The sequence below is a fragment of the Zonotrichia albicollis genome, chromosome 13 (assembly GCF_047830755.1).
Source record: "Zonotrichia albicollis isolate bZonAlb1 chromosome 13, bZonAlb1.hap1, whole genome shotgun sequence".
Lineage (NCBI taxonomy): Eukaryota > Metazoa > Chordata > Aves > Passeriformes > Passerellidae > Zonotrichia > Zonotrichia albicollis.
The window spans coordinates 3,099,881-3,113,094 of NC_133831.1; the positions used below are offsets into that span (position 1 = coordinate 3,099,881).

General features: G+C 44.0%; 1 long non-coding RNA gene across 1 annotated transcript; it reads right to left on the reverse strand.

Moving 5' to 3' along the window:
- Positions 1-7,002: 7,002 nt before the first annotated feature.
- LOC102074003 (uncharacterized) lies at positions 7,003-11,215 on the reverse strand. Its single transcript, XR_271524.3, has 3 exons — positions 11,100-11,215; positions 7,903-8,072; positions 7,003-7,243 (listed from the first exon to the last, which is right to left on the reverse strand). It is a non-coding gene; the product is annotated as an uncharacterized LOC102074003 (long non-coding RNA).
- Between the last annotated feature and the right edge of the window lie 1,999 nt (positions 11,216-13,214).

Here is a 13,214-nt window from a genome sequence, read left to right on the forward strand (position 1 = left end):
TCCATCCAGCTTGCTCATTTCCTTGCTTCAAAGCTCTCCTTTAACATTTTCCTCTGCCACAGTGCCTACAAGGAAAAATAAAGTCCATAAAAAGTTGCATTTCCTGGCATGAGGAAGTAATTTTGTCAATATTTATGAACGGTATTGACTTGGGTGTGGCTGCTCAGAGAGCAAAGGGCACCAACCATGCCAAAATTTGATTTTTGCCCTATTTTAGGTGCTTTTAGGAGGAATTCTGCTGCACAAGGTATCCAAGAAACTGGACCTTGAATTCCCTTATCATTGCTGGGATGTTTTGGGCCCTTCAACGAGACACACGGAGCTTGCTCCCAGTTCTCCTGGCACAGTATGTCCTTGAGGCAAGGCTTCATTTGTGGGGGGAGCCCAAGCCAAGCAGGGTGGGTTCCAGCCTTTAAAAATCATATGAAAAACTGCTTTTATGGAGCTGCCAAGATGTGTTGCTTCTGCATTTCCATGGCAACCCTGGGCAGGCACTGGCCAGGGATCCCTCGTGGTGATGCTGTGAGCCCCAATTCCATCCTGGATATTTCCAACGCCAAAAACTACTCCAGAAGCAGCCAGTGCAGGCCTTAACACACACACAGGATTTCCAAAATGCTTTCAAGTCTTCAAAGCACTGTGCAAACAGGAGCTAATTAAAATTTAATGAATGTCCTGACAGGTAATAGGTTTTTCATTTTGCTTTCATGGCCAATGGAAATCATGTGAGACCCCAACCAAAACACTGTCAGGGCAAACAGACTCTGATTTGCTGCATGCATTTAGCTAAGAGCTGAGTGAACAATTTTTTTGTAAATGTATTTACTTATCCTTTTTTTTTTTTTTAAATACTATTTCCCTTTTTTTTCCTTCCCTGCACAAAGATAAATAAATAGCAAGCTGGAACGAAATGACAGAATATATGTAAAACAGAGGGGAAAGGTTAAATACCAAAGTGAAATTGGGCATTAAAACAAAAGTCCATTCTCGGGGTGTAAACGAAGTGTCCAACCCTTTCATCAAAAGTGTTTACAGCTTATTTTTGTAATGTGACTCTAAGTGGATAATGTAGCACACAGCAAGGGGCTGTGCATAAATACAGCCCTGTTTGGGATTTTAAGAATCATAACAGCCTTTGAAATATGAAAATCTTGAGTCTTGATACAATCCATATTATTGAACTGATGCCAGCACCTCCATGGATTTGATTAGCTTGCAGCAATCCAGGGATTTGATTGAGACCCGATTTAGGAGCACAGAATTCGTAGGGTGGTGATGAAGTGACACCAACTGTGCAAAGATTCAGAAAGGTGAGGATTGCTTCATCCTTCCCTGCTATAGTTCCAATGGAAATGCTCAGTCTTCAAGTTTTTGGAGAATCAGCTCATTTAAGACCAAAGAAATGATTCCAGAATCAAAATGGGTCTAAGAAACTCAAGGTTTTCAAAGTAAAACCTTCATCTTGCAAGATTAACAAAAAAATGTCCAGGTGCCTGCAGGACATCTGAGCTCTCATCTGCTCACCTGCTTTTATTTTTTGGTTTGAATTCAACATGTCAGTGTTAAAATCTCCTTTCACTTTTTCATGGCCATACCCAAATCTTGGCACATTGTCAAAGACCTCTCCTTTCTCCACCCATGGAAACATCCAGGGTCAGATCCAGCTGAAGATGCCAGGTTGGATGGGGCTTGGAGCAACCTGGCATAGTGGATAGATAGATAGATAGATAGATAGATAGATAGATAGATAGATAGATAGATAGATAGATAGATAGATATAGATATCTATGGTGTCCCTGCCCACTGCAGTGAGGTTGGGACAAAGATCTTTATGGTTCCTTGCAATCTGTGATGCTCCTTATTTTTTGCACAGCGTTTGGACTAGATGACCTTTAAAGCCCTTTCCAAATCAAACCATTCCATGATTCTAGGACTCTGGGACTCTAGGATTCAATCTGCTGTGTGATTCCTGTTGGAAAAATCCCACCAAGGACCCCTCAATGAGATGCCACACTGGGGCACAGGACCTGCTCTCAGCCTGCACTGCTGGAAGTGGTTTTGAGAGAGGAACGTGGATCCCTGTGCCAGGGAGGAATTCCACATTTCACTCTGCCAGCCCTAAACATCCCCCAGCAGGAGAGATTGGTGCTGTGGACATTCCCCAGCCCCTATGGGACTCCACCTGTGGTTTGGGTGTACCACAAAGACAACACGGGAATTCTCGCCCACGTTTGGGAATTCTGGTCAAAAACCACTTCAAGAAGGCTGGACCTGGACCAGCTAGTCCTGCATGGGCTGATGTTTGTGCTGGGAATGTAAATGATGCTCCTCTCCCTTTTATCACACCTTGTGCTCTCCTGGCTGCAGCACATCAGGGAGGTGGTTCTGGCAGGGTTAGCTGAGAAATATTTTGAAAACCTGGAAAGACAGAAGGCTCAGCCTTCAGAAACCCATGTTCTTTTGTGACTGAGCTTTCTGGATGCACTCACTGCATTTTTAGCAACGAGACCATTGGCAGGGTTTTCTAAAATCGTTGGTTTCCTGCACCAGAAAACAAAGAGAGCCAAACCCTCTCCATTGAGCTCGATTGTTCTTGTTCCTTGCTCTGCTGCAGGAAGCATGAGAAGCCAATATCTTTAATAACTGGGATCCAAGCAGCTTTCTCACATCTCCTTGATGTTTTTTTTTTCAGATCAATTTATATAAAACATTTTGCAAGTTCTGGTCACGTTTACCATTAGGAACAATTCCCGTTATTCATTCAACGTTTTCCTTTGTTTAATTTAATGGGATTTCTCCGAAATTTCTTCTTATGTCAATCAAAAAAATGCCTTTCCTTTCCTAGTGGCTTACAGCCCTCATATACATGCAGACAGTTATCATATCCTCCCTTAGTCATAATTTGGACAACTTAGCCATATTTAGGTATTTTAATCTTTTCTCGTAAGCCATTCCCCTTTGGCTCTTCATTACTTTTATTACTTTTTAATTTTTATTTTTTTTCCTTCTTTCTCCCAGAATTCTCTCTGGGGTGTTGATTCCTTGCTGAGGTCCCCTGAGTGGAGCAGCATTCAAGAAATGAGATGATCACCATGAGGATGGTTTGAAAAGCTGTTATCTCTGTGGTTGATTCAGCTCCATCTCCCCTTCTGAACCCTCATAAAGGACAAGTTTTCCACTGCCATGTCCTAAAACCAGCAGAGATCAAATGCTCTCCTCCATGGTGGCCACATCCCCTTCATGCACAGAGATTTTTTCTGCTGGAGGTGACTTACCCTGAGTAATTGAAGCTTTGCCAGTAATTCATCTCCTGTGTTTTTCCCCAGTGTTTTCACCATCTGCAAGTCCAATGCACATTTTGTTTGCAGTGTCCTCCAACGTATCCATGAAGAAATTAGATAAAGCCAGGCTTAACGCACTTCCCTCTCCAGGCAGCACCTCCTTCATCTCCTCAAACGTGACATCTCAAACTTTATCCTGGTTTGTGGCACTCCAGCCAAGGCAGAGACCACAGACAAGCGCTCACATCCAGGCCAGACTGAGTCAAGCTTTCAGTTCAGATTTTATGGGACTATCAAACGCTTCACTAAAACACAGAGATGTTTGCCCAGAAACCATTGTAGCTGTTTTCATCTTCCTGCTCAGGCAATTAGAGTTGGAGGAGCTGGTTGCAAGATTGTGAATGTCTCTTATGGAGGTCTCTGCTGGTTTAGAGCCAAAAGGAATTTTTTTAACTGAGCTTCCTCCCTGCTTAAAATGCCCTGAGCTCCAAACTCCACACTGGAGTTTGGTAGTCAGAGGAAATCTGGGCACAGCTCCTTGAGCTGCGATTTTCAGGTGCACAGTAAGGTGAGCCTGGTCACCAAATCAGCCCCATCAGTGCCCTGCTGTGCATTAAACACCTCCATTTGTCTCTTGGTGGCCCTGCACAGATTGTTGGAAACAAGAGGGTCTTGATGTCCACCCATGCAGACCTGCCCCTACAGCACCTGTGGGCTGCCCTGGGTCACCTCAACCCAGAGCAGAGGAAATCAGGACTGGGAAGGGAGAAGCTCAGGACCTGAGGCCGCTCTGTGTTGGCTTGTCATCACCTGACTTAATAGTTAACATTATTATTACATTTAAGAGAGAACATAAGGAATGCATTTGTCTGGAATTACTTATCACTTGGAAGTCTGGGCTCGCAAGGAGATATGAACAGCTTTAGCAGGTCAGGCTGGAAGCCCATGCCAAATAACCTCCTAGCTGCAGCAGTAGTGAGAGCCCAGCAAAGAGTACAAATGTAGGTCAGTCCTACAGCAACACTTCCCCCCAAACACTTGCCCAGCTCACAGTGGTTTCTGGCTCAGGCACTTTCTGAACCAGACATGGAGCCTTTCTGTTTAATACAAAACCCAGATGGATTTTAAAAACCTCTGATGAGTTTTTCTTTCATGAATGCATCCAGTAAACTTTTAATGCTCCCAGGATCCCATGGCAAGGGGTTCCATGGGATGACGCAGCACGGTGTGGAGGATTGCTCCTGCTCCCTTGGAGCTGCCAGCCACCAGCTCCATTTCATGGTCTGAGGTCTGTGTTAGAGGCAGAAACAGCAAACAGCTGCCTGCTGTTCTCTCCTTGTCATTCCTAATTCCTGCGAAGGCCATCAGATCCTCTCACTCATCTCTTTTGGCTGAAGAAACAGAATCCATTTAATTGTTCTCACACTGAGGAGTGTGAGAACCCTTGGCACCACCCTCTGTGTTCCAGCTTGACTAATTCCTCTAGGAGCTGGGAAATTTCATGTATTCCAGGTGGAGATGCACCAAAGCTTATAAAATAACACATTTTCTTTCTGTCTATCTCTCTATCTCTCTATCTATCTCTCTATCTATCTATCTCTCTATCTCTCTATCTCTCTATCTATCTCTCTATCTATCTATCTATCTATCTATCTCTCTATCTCTCTATCTATATCTATCTATCTATCAATCAATCAATCAGTTTATCAATCTATCTATCTATCTATCTATCTATCTATCTATCTATCTATCCATCCATCCATCCATCTATCCATCTATCATCTATCCATCTATTATTTATCTATATCTATCTATCTATCTATATTTATCTATATCTATCTATCTTCTTAATTTCTTAATAGTTTAATATTCACTTGGTTTCCTGAGAGCCACAAGTCCAAGCTATTTCCCAGGATAATCACCCTCCATCTCTCCTCAATGATTACAATTAATTTAGAGTGTAAGATTTACTTCAGAGCATTTCCAGCACCCTCCTCCCCCGTGTACATCGCTTGACATTTATCTGTCCTGAACTTCACCTGATGTTTTCTCACTCAGCCATGGGCTTCCAGATGGATTTTTGGCATCCCATCACAGTCACCTTTCATCTTTAGCCCCCCAATGGTTTAGTATTGTCAGCAGGGTGGGCTCATCAGTCTGTCTCCATCCTCACATGAAGATTTCTTCTCCCTTTTTCCTTAGTTTGACACTGGATCCTAATCCATCTGTCAAGTGGAGTGACCCATACAGAACTGTGCCATTAGTGACTGCTGAAATGCCTTGGAAAGCATCTTCCCCTGCTAGGATGAGTGATGTGGGAAGAGAAGGAGAAAGAAATTTCCTCTTATTCCTGGAAATAAATGACAATTGTTCTAAAAGTCTGCAGACGTCTGGCTATTACATCATCCGAGGCTCTGCAGCTTCCAGCTAGCAGGCCCTTAACAAAGGAGATGCATTTCCTTCAAGGAATTCCACCATCTACACATCTGATATTAATTCTCATTGGGCAAATACAAGAATAGGCACAAGTGACTTTTCCAGTTGATGTTTACTTTTTCCCAGGCCACAAAACATCCATTGACTGTGAAACTTCAATTTGCTCCATAACAAATGCCTGCTTTCGTAATAGGTTAATAAAGCTGTTTCACAAATAACAGCACGAGAAGCTACAGATGTTGACCTAAGGGAGGAGAAAAAAAATAAATACAAGCAACATTCGGCTTTAATTTGATTATTTATTAAATATTTATCGCAGTATCTGAGAATGGAAGGAATTTCATTCTGCCCAGCTGGTCATTCTGAGCTGTTGAATTCAGCAAAGGGATGGCTGGCAAGGAGGAGATCTTCTGCCTCCTGGGAGATCTAAATTGCACTTTGAGGCTGCAATTTGGTTCTTTGCTCTTATTTCCCCATCCTTGAGGCAAGAAGGGCACTTTTTTGCCCACTTACATGGGAAAAAACTTTAATTTAGAAAGTGTGGAAAGCGCAGAAGCCTGAATTTTCAGTAGCCCTGCCCAGGCTGGGTGGTTATAAATGAAATGAGCCACGAGAAAACCCTTGATCCTTGTATATCTTGGGATGATCCCTGAGATCCAGGAATTCCCTGGGAGCACTCCTCACATCCCCATGCTCACCCAGCCGATTTTCTGGATGAGCAGAAATTGTGGCTGAGCACACAAGGGGATATTTGGGCTGGGAAAGGGAATTAGATGTTGATTGCAGTGTAAATATTGCCCCCTCTGCAGCGAGCAGGCTGTGTTTGGGCAGGATCAGATACTCTTTGCTCACAGTTTGAGGCACATCATGAGTTATTTTGTGTTCCTGCCTTTGGGAACACGATTTCACCATTGCAAAGGGCCAGCTGAGGTAAAGGGCAGGGAAAGGCATTGGGATGCAGATGCCCTATGGCCACAGCCTGTGGTCCAGCTGGAAAATCCCTATTTTCTGCTATAACACAACCCAGCCATCAGCCATTTTCCAGGGCAATTGCTGGGTGGAAAAGGCAGGGACATCTGGATATTACCAGGGAAGTTCTCTATGCCACGCACCATGCCTCTTTGCTCCTTTATGGAGTCTGATAAGCTCAACTTTGAGCTTTATTCCTGCCTGGGAAGGCTTTATTCCTTCCCTTTCTCCATATCCAGCAGGGTAATAAAGTCTGGACATGAAGAATTTGGTGAATGTTTTGTTCCACCCCTGCCACACATGCCAGCACCCTGCATTTAAAGGCTGGGAAATACACTTTTTTTTTTTTTTGTCCTATAATTTATCTAAATCCCGGTATTTTCCCTAAGCAGCATCTGTTGCAGGGAGAAGTCAGTGGGTGTCAGTGTCATTCAGGATCAGACCAGGACAAGCAGGGCTCTCCTACGTCAGAGCTTTCCAGGCTTTTACCACATTTGGACGCAGCGAGGAGCAGAGATCTGGCACGGGTTGTTCTTCAGCATCTTCTGTGGGTGTCACTGGGACAGAGCACAGAAAGCATCAGCTGCCATAAATCCCCAGACGTGCTAAGTGCCACACAATGGAAATGCTTTCAGCAGGCTGTCAGGAGGAAGAGGCTTCACTGGGAGTAGGGCAGGGCAGCTGCCTCTCTGCTGAGTTTGGCAAATCGGGTTTTACAGCTGCTCCCCAACCCAGTACAGCTGATTTCTCTGCTCCATCCCCATCCCTGTCCTGCCCCTGCTGCAGACAGAGCTGTGCTGAGGCAGAGACCTCAGGACAAGGAGCTTCATCCTCTCCAGGGATGCTGGAGCTGTGATAGCAACACCAGAGCTGAGGGCAGTTTATGAGAGTTTAAGGGTTTGGGCAGATATTGTAACAAAAATATTTCTGCCCATGCAAGGACAAATTTTATTAAACACAAAAAAAATCAGATATTTGGCATTTTCTGAGTTGCCACCCTCCAGAAGGAGCAGCAGCTGCCTGGGTCAGGATCAAGTGTATGGAAAAAAAGGAGAAAAAGGACATAGCTGTGGCTCCAAGCCTGCAGGAAGCATTTCCATGCCATGCTGAACCCTGGGCTGCTCTGCCCTCAGCAGAGGGACAGACGTGTTTTTTATGGCCACAGATAACTTTCTTCTGAACATGAAACCCCAGAGATAAAAAGGCCTTTATTTACAAGTGTTGGAGCAGAGAGGTTGCAAACTGCATCCCTGAGGCAGCCAAGATTTCTGTCCAGGGGTGGGAGCAGACTGGGCAGGCGGTGCTATTGGAAATCATCCATCGCATTCTGCCCCTGGCACTTCTGGGCTCTGTTGCACTCTTTGCACTGAGCTCTGTGAATTTCTCCTGCACAGAAAGAACAGAAATTAAGCAGAATCCAGCTTTTCACTCCTCCCAAGCAAGACTGATTCTTAAATTTTTTGGGGAGGCTCAATAATTTGGAAAGTTTTGGGCCATGGATCAGGGAGAGGAGTCCTGCAGGGGATGAGACCGCTGTGTATCCTCATCTGTCCAGACTGGAAAATCCAAGAAGATTTCTGGCCTCTTAAATGGCATTATCTGCAAATAACTGCAGCCACTGATTCTGTGGGGTTTTTTTGTTTGTTTGTTTTGGTTTTGGTTTTGTTTTGTTTTGTTTGGTTTGGTTTGGTTTGGTTTGGTTTGGTTTGGTTTGGTTTGGCTTAGTTTCATTTGGTTTGGTTTGGTTTGGTTTGGTTTGGGTTGGTTTGGTTTGGTTTGGTTTGGGTTGGTTTCGTTTGATGTTTTTGGTTTGGCTTTTTTTTTTGTTTGTTTGTTTGTTTGGGTTTTTGTTTTGTTTTGGGTTTTTTGTTGGTTTTTTTTTTTTTTTTTTTTGGGGGGGGTTTCTTTTGGGGAGTATTTAAAGAAGAGTTGCATTTTTAAACGTTCCTAAAGGATTTTCCTTTTCCAAGCCCACTCTCCATGTTATTCCTACAAACTCATCTAGCTGGGAGCCTTCCCCCTTCACTTCTTTCCACACAGAAAAAAAGGGAAAGGCTGAGAAGGGAGGCTGTGAATGCCTGCAAAGCCAGGACAGCAGCATCAGCATGAGCTCTTAAATCAGGAGGGAACGTTCCCGGGAATGCCACGTTCCCAGCAGGAACAGCTCATTTACATGATGGCAGGACATGGAGCCCCAGGTTGGGCTGGAAGGGTTCAGCAAACCTGGTGTGACAACATGAGCCTTGTTTCCAGACCCTGCTTCCACTGAGCTGACCCTTTCCAGACCCTGCTCCCAATGGAGGCTTTGTGGGAAGCCCAGGGCAAGGAATAAAAGAGAGAAAAGGAGGCAAAAAGCGTTGGAGCCTTCACTGCCTCCAGAATTCCTGTAACCCCTCAGACTTCTCCGTTTTCTCATGGAGCTGGTGAGGTTTCGGGCTGTTCTGATAATTATCAAATTATGAGGCTTTTTTGTAAATAATAGCTTTGTCTATTTTTAGACAATAGGATCTTTGTCTATTTCTTGTCTATTATTGTCAATCCTTTGTCTATTTTTAAAAAATAATGAAATCAAAGGTTCAAAATTTGTTTTTCTACACAATCACAGTGTTATTAATGTGGGGGTGAGAAATCATCTGACACAGGCTGTGTTAGCCACAAACCACTGATAAATCCAAAGTACACGGAGGAAAATATCATTATCAGACCAAACTGCGCTCTCCAACTACAGGCGAAATTATTCCATGATTCCTGATTTTGCAAGATGATAAAATTCATGTTCTTATGAAAGTTCAGCCTCCAGCTTGTAAGGAGTCCAGTGCTGAGCTCCAAATCCCTTTACAGCAGAGAGAAATGAGTCATTAACTCCAACAGGGCTTGGATCAGGCTCCTCTCTGGGAAACTCCTTAAAAAATGATGGGAGTTTGCACATGGACAATCCTCAGAAATAATCTCTGAATTTTATTTGTACACTTGTGTAAAAACTGAAAAGCAGGGAGGCTGATTTTTTCCTGGGAGATAGAAAAATGAGGAGAAAATTGTGTCCTAATGGAATAATTAATCCTCCTTGTGGGATGAACATTTCAAATCAGAGGAACAATTTACTGTGGGAAATGATTTTAGGAGCACAAATCCCACAAGAGATAATAAGATTTCACTTTGAATTTAAAAATATTCCTTTAAAAACACCTTCTCTTGTACCCAAAAGCTGCTCTTACAACGTTTATGGATTATGTATAAAAAGAGGAAGGGTAATAAGCTCTACTCATTAAAAACCAAAAAATTGTATGCATTTGAACAAATAATTAAATACATTTTCTTTGTGTTCAGCTTGGATGTTATTTAACAATCATTTTATCTACAGGAAATTACAAGTAAGATTATGTTTTTAGGGTTTGGCTTTTTCTTTGGTAAAACAAAATTAAAAAGTAAGATACATAACTTTTGCTGCAAGAACGATGCCATTAAATCCAGTGATGTTTTACAAATTGCAGACAGCTAAAAGTAAGTTAATAATAAAATGCAAATATAGAGCTAAAAGTTTCTCCTTTCATGAATAAGTCTGATGTCATATATACAAATATCTAATCACTATTAATGATTTTTTAAAGTACTGTACTGTGATTTCAGAATGGAACTGATATCTACAACCTTGACAGGAACATAATCCCTTTCCTAGTGCTTGTATCACTATAAAACACTGGTTTTAAATGCTATTTCATCCTGAGAAGAATATTTTATAATGTTAGACTTCCATAGATCTTGTGGCTCTTAATGTGCTCTGTGATTTACGGCCCATTTTGTTTTTCAGATCAGGAGTTCTGCTCTTCAAAGAAATATTTTGCCAGTGTTGTTATTCCCTTCTAAAACTCCATTTCAGTGGTAATGTATTTTTAAAGAGTGAAGCCCAAGAACAGAAATAGCACGGATTTTTTTTGAAATCTATACAGCCTTGTATAGTTTTCACGTACAGCCTAACATTCATCATCATCTCCCCGCTGCTTTAGAACCACTAAATGTTATTATTCCCTTCTTTTTCTGCTAGGTAGGAATATTAATGAGATATCATTTCCCTGCTTTTGTAAAAATCCCTCTCCTGTTGCTTGTTCAGCAGATAAAACTTCCAAAAATCAGTGAGCAGCGAGGCCACTGCTGAAACCCCATCCCCTGGACCCGGCTTTGTAAACTCACAAACCACGCTCCACATTTCACCCCTGCTTTGCCTTCCGCTGCCCCCAAATTCCAGCAGCCAAAATTCCCTCAATCCCGCCCGTTTTGCTGTCGAAATTTCCAACGCTTTACTGAGGCAGGTCAGAAAAATCACCACAAACAATCTGATTAAACCCCAGTGAAAAAAAAACCCTCTTAGACATCAGATTTCCTGAGCTTTTTCCCCTCTCTCGCTGCTCTACTTACTTGTAATTATGTCTGGGGCCATTCCTTCCTATTCCACGGGATAAACTGGAATATTCTGCTCGGCAGTTTTGTCTCGAGCTCTTTAAACACCAGAGAGACCTTAGAAGCAAACAACCCTTTTTTTTTTTTTTTCTTCCCTGCCTGTTATGAAATTTTAATGATCTTCCAAGGCTCTCGAAATCAAACCAACTTTCTTCCCTCCCCCTGCCCCAACAACTTGGCTCCTTTTTACCTTTTGTTTCAGAACTGTGCCCAAACTAAATATACCAAACCAGGAGGGAGCTCCAGCTTTAAAACAGGGGGTTAAAGTCTCCCCTTGTTTTCCTGCACCCTTTCCCACTCCTGCAAAATGCAAAATGCAGGGTTTTGCTTGGGCAGCGTTGGAAAAAAGCAGGTTGGGGAGTGGAAAGTGGAGCAGGGATGAGGGCTCAGGGCAGAGAGTCCTCAAAAAGGGGTTTCATGGAGGGGATGTGGGCCAAGCAGCTTTGTGATGGATGTGTTTATCCTGAAAACTAAGGTCTCATTCAGCGGGGCTGGGCGGGAGAGGTGCCCGGCAGGACACGGGGCTGTGTTAAGGAGCCTTGTTCGAGCCTTCCCTCGTGTGCCAGGGCAAGGCTTTCTCTTAAAGGTGATCTGAGACCTCAAGGATCACCAGGAAGGACCCCAAAAGGGTTTTATTGCACATGGAGAGAGGAAAACCTCCCTCCAAAACATTCCCGATCCCTGGGCGCAACCGGGCTCAAAGGGCCCACAATGACAGGGGAGCTATGAGGTGACAAAAAATGCTGTAAAATAAGGAAAGTACCTGGCTTATCTTAAAGGTGATCTGCAGACCTTAAGGACCACCAGGAAGGACCCCAAAAGGGTTTTGTTGTGCTGGGAGAAAGGAAAACCTCCCTCCAAAACATTCCTGATCTCTGGGCGCAGCCGGGCTCAAAGGGCCCACAATGACAGGGGAGCTATGGGGTGACAAAAAATGCTGTAAAATAAGGAAAATACCAGGCTAATCCTGCTGCTGGAATGTATGTTCTCAACTCAGTACCTGTCTGGAGATTTGGGAGCTCTAAACCCTCCCAAAGGTGTCTTTGCACCTCTTGTCAGTCCCCTTTACCCCAATAACTCCAAATCCACAGTATTTGAGTCCTCTGTAACACCTCCTGTGCTGCTCAGGCACAGATGGAAATTTCAGCCTTTCTGGACATTCCCTCATTGACGCCAAGTGATTTCAGTCAGGCTGGAGAGAGCTGGCTGGGAATCCCTAAAGTGCTGATTTGCACCCCTGAGATGCCCCAAACACCCATTCCAAGTGGAGTTGGCAGGTTGCAGCCCAAATTTCACCTCAAAATTTGGTGTGTGGAGAACACCAGAACAAAATATGATGTGGCTGGAGGCTGGTAGAATTTAACCCCACTGCAGCAGCCCATGGAGTCTTCTGTGCTTCCCAAAAGCCGAGCTCAGGGTGATTAATAGAGATGTGGAATGTGTGGTAGGAATTTCTCAACTCTGAAGGGAGTTTTGCTGGTTCAAGATGAGAAGATCTGACATGACTGCACTTGGTTCCAGAGGAGGGAGATGGAATTGGTGGATTGTCCTACTGGATTGGTGGCTGTCCTATCTCCATTTTATTGTCCTCACCAATCCATTACGAAATGGATGGAGGAGAAGAGACAGCTCTAAGAATATTCCAAGGAGAGCATTTGGGGTAAGAAGCAGAGGAAGAATTCAAGGTAACAGTGCAGGTTATGGGGTGCAGACTGGAGATTTGGGGGGTGTTCAGGAAGCCCCAGAGCATCCTTGCTGCAGCTCAGGGACAGTGCTGCATCCCCATAAAGGGAGGAAGGGGCTGCACTTCCAATAGCCCCCAGCCCTCCTCATTTAGGATTGAGCCCCATGGAAGGGGCTGGTGCAGGGCTGAGCCCAGCCTGGGAACAGGCTGCGGGCTGGGATTCGCACAGCCCAGCCAGGCCCTCACTCCCACGGCCCTGGGCAGCATTGTTCTCTAAAGGCAGACATGTTTCCTTCCAAGGAGCAGACATGGAAAGAAAAACACACACAAAAACAAATCATCTCGTCCTTCCCTCCGCGGATGGCGCACAGCCCGCTTGTCACTGAGGC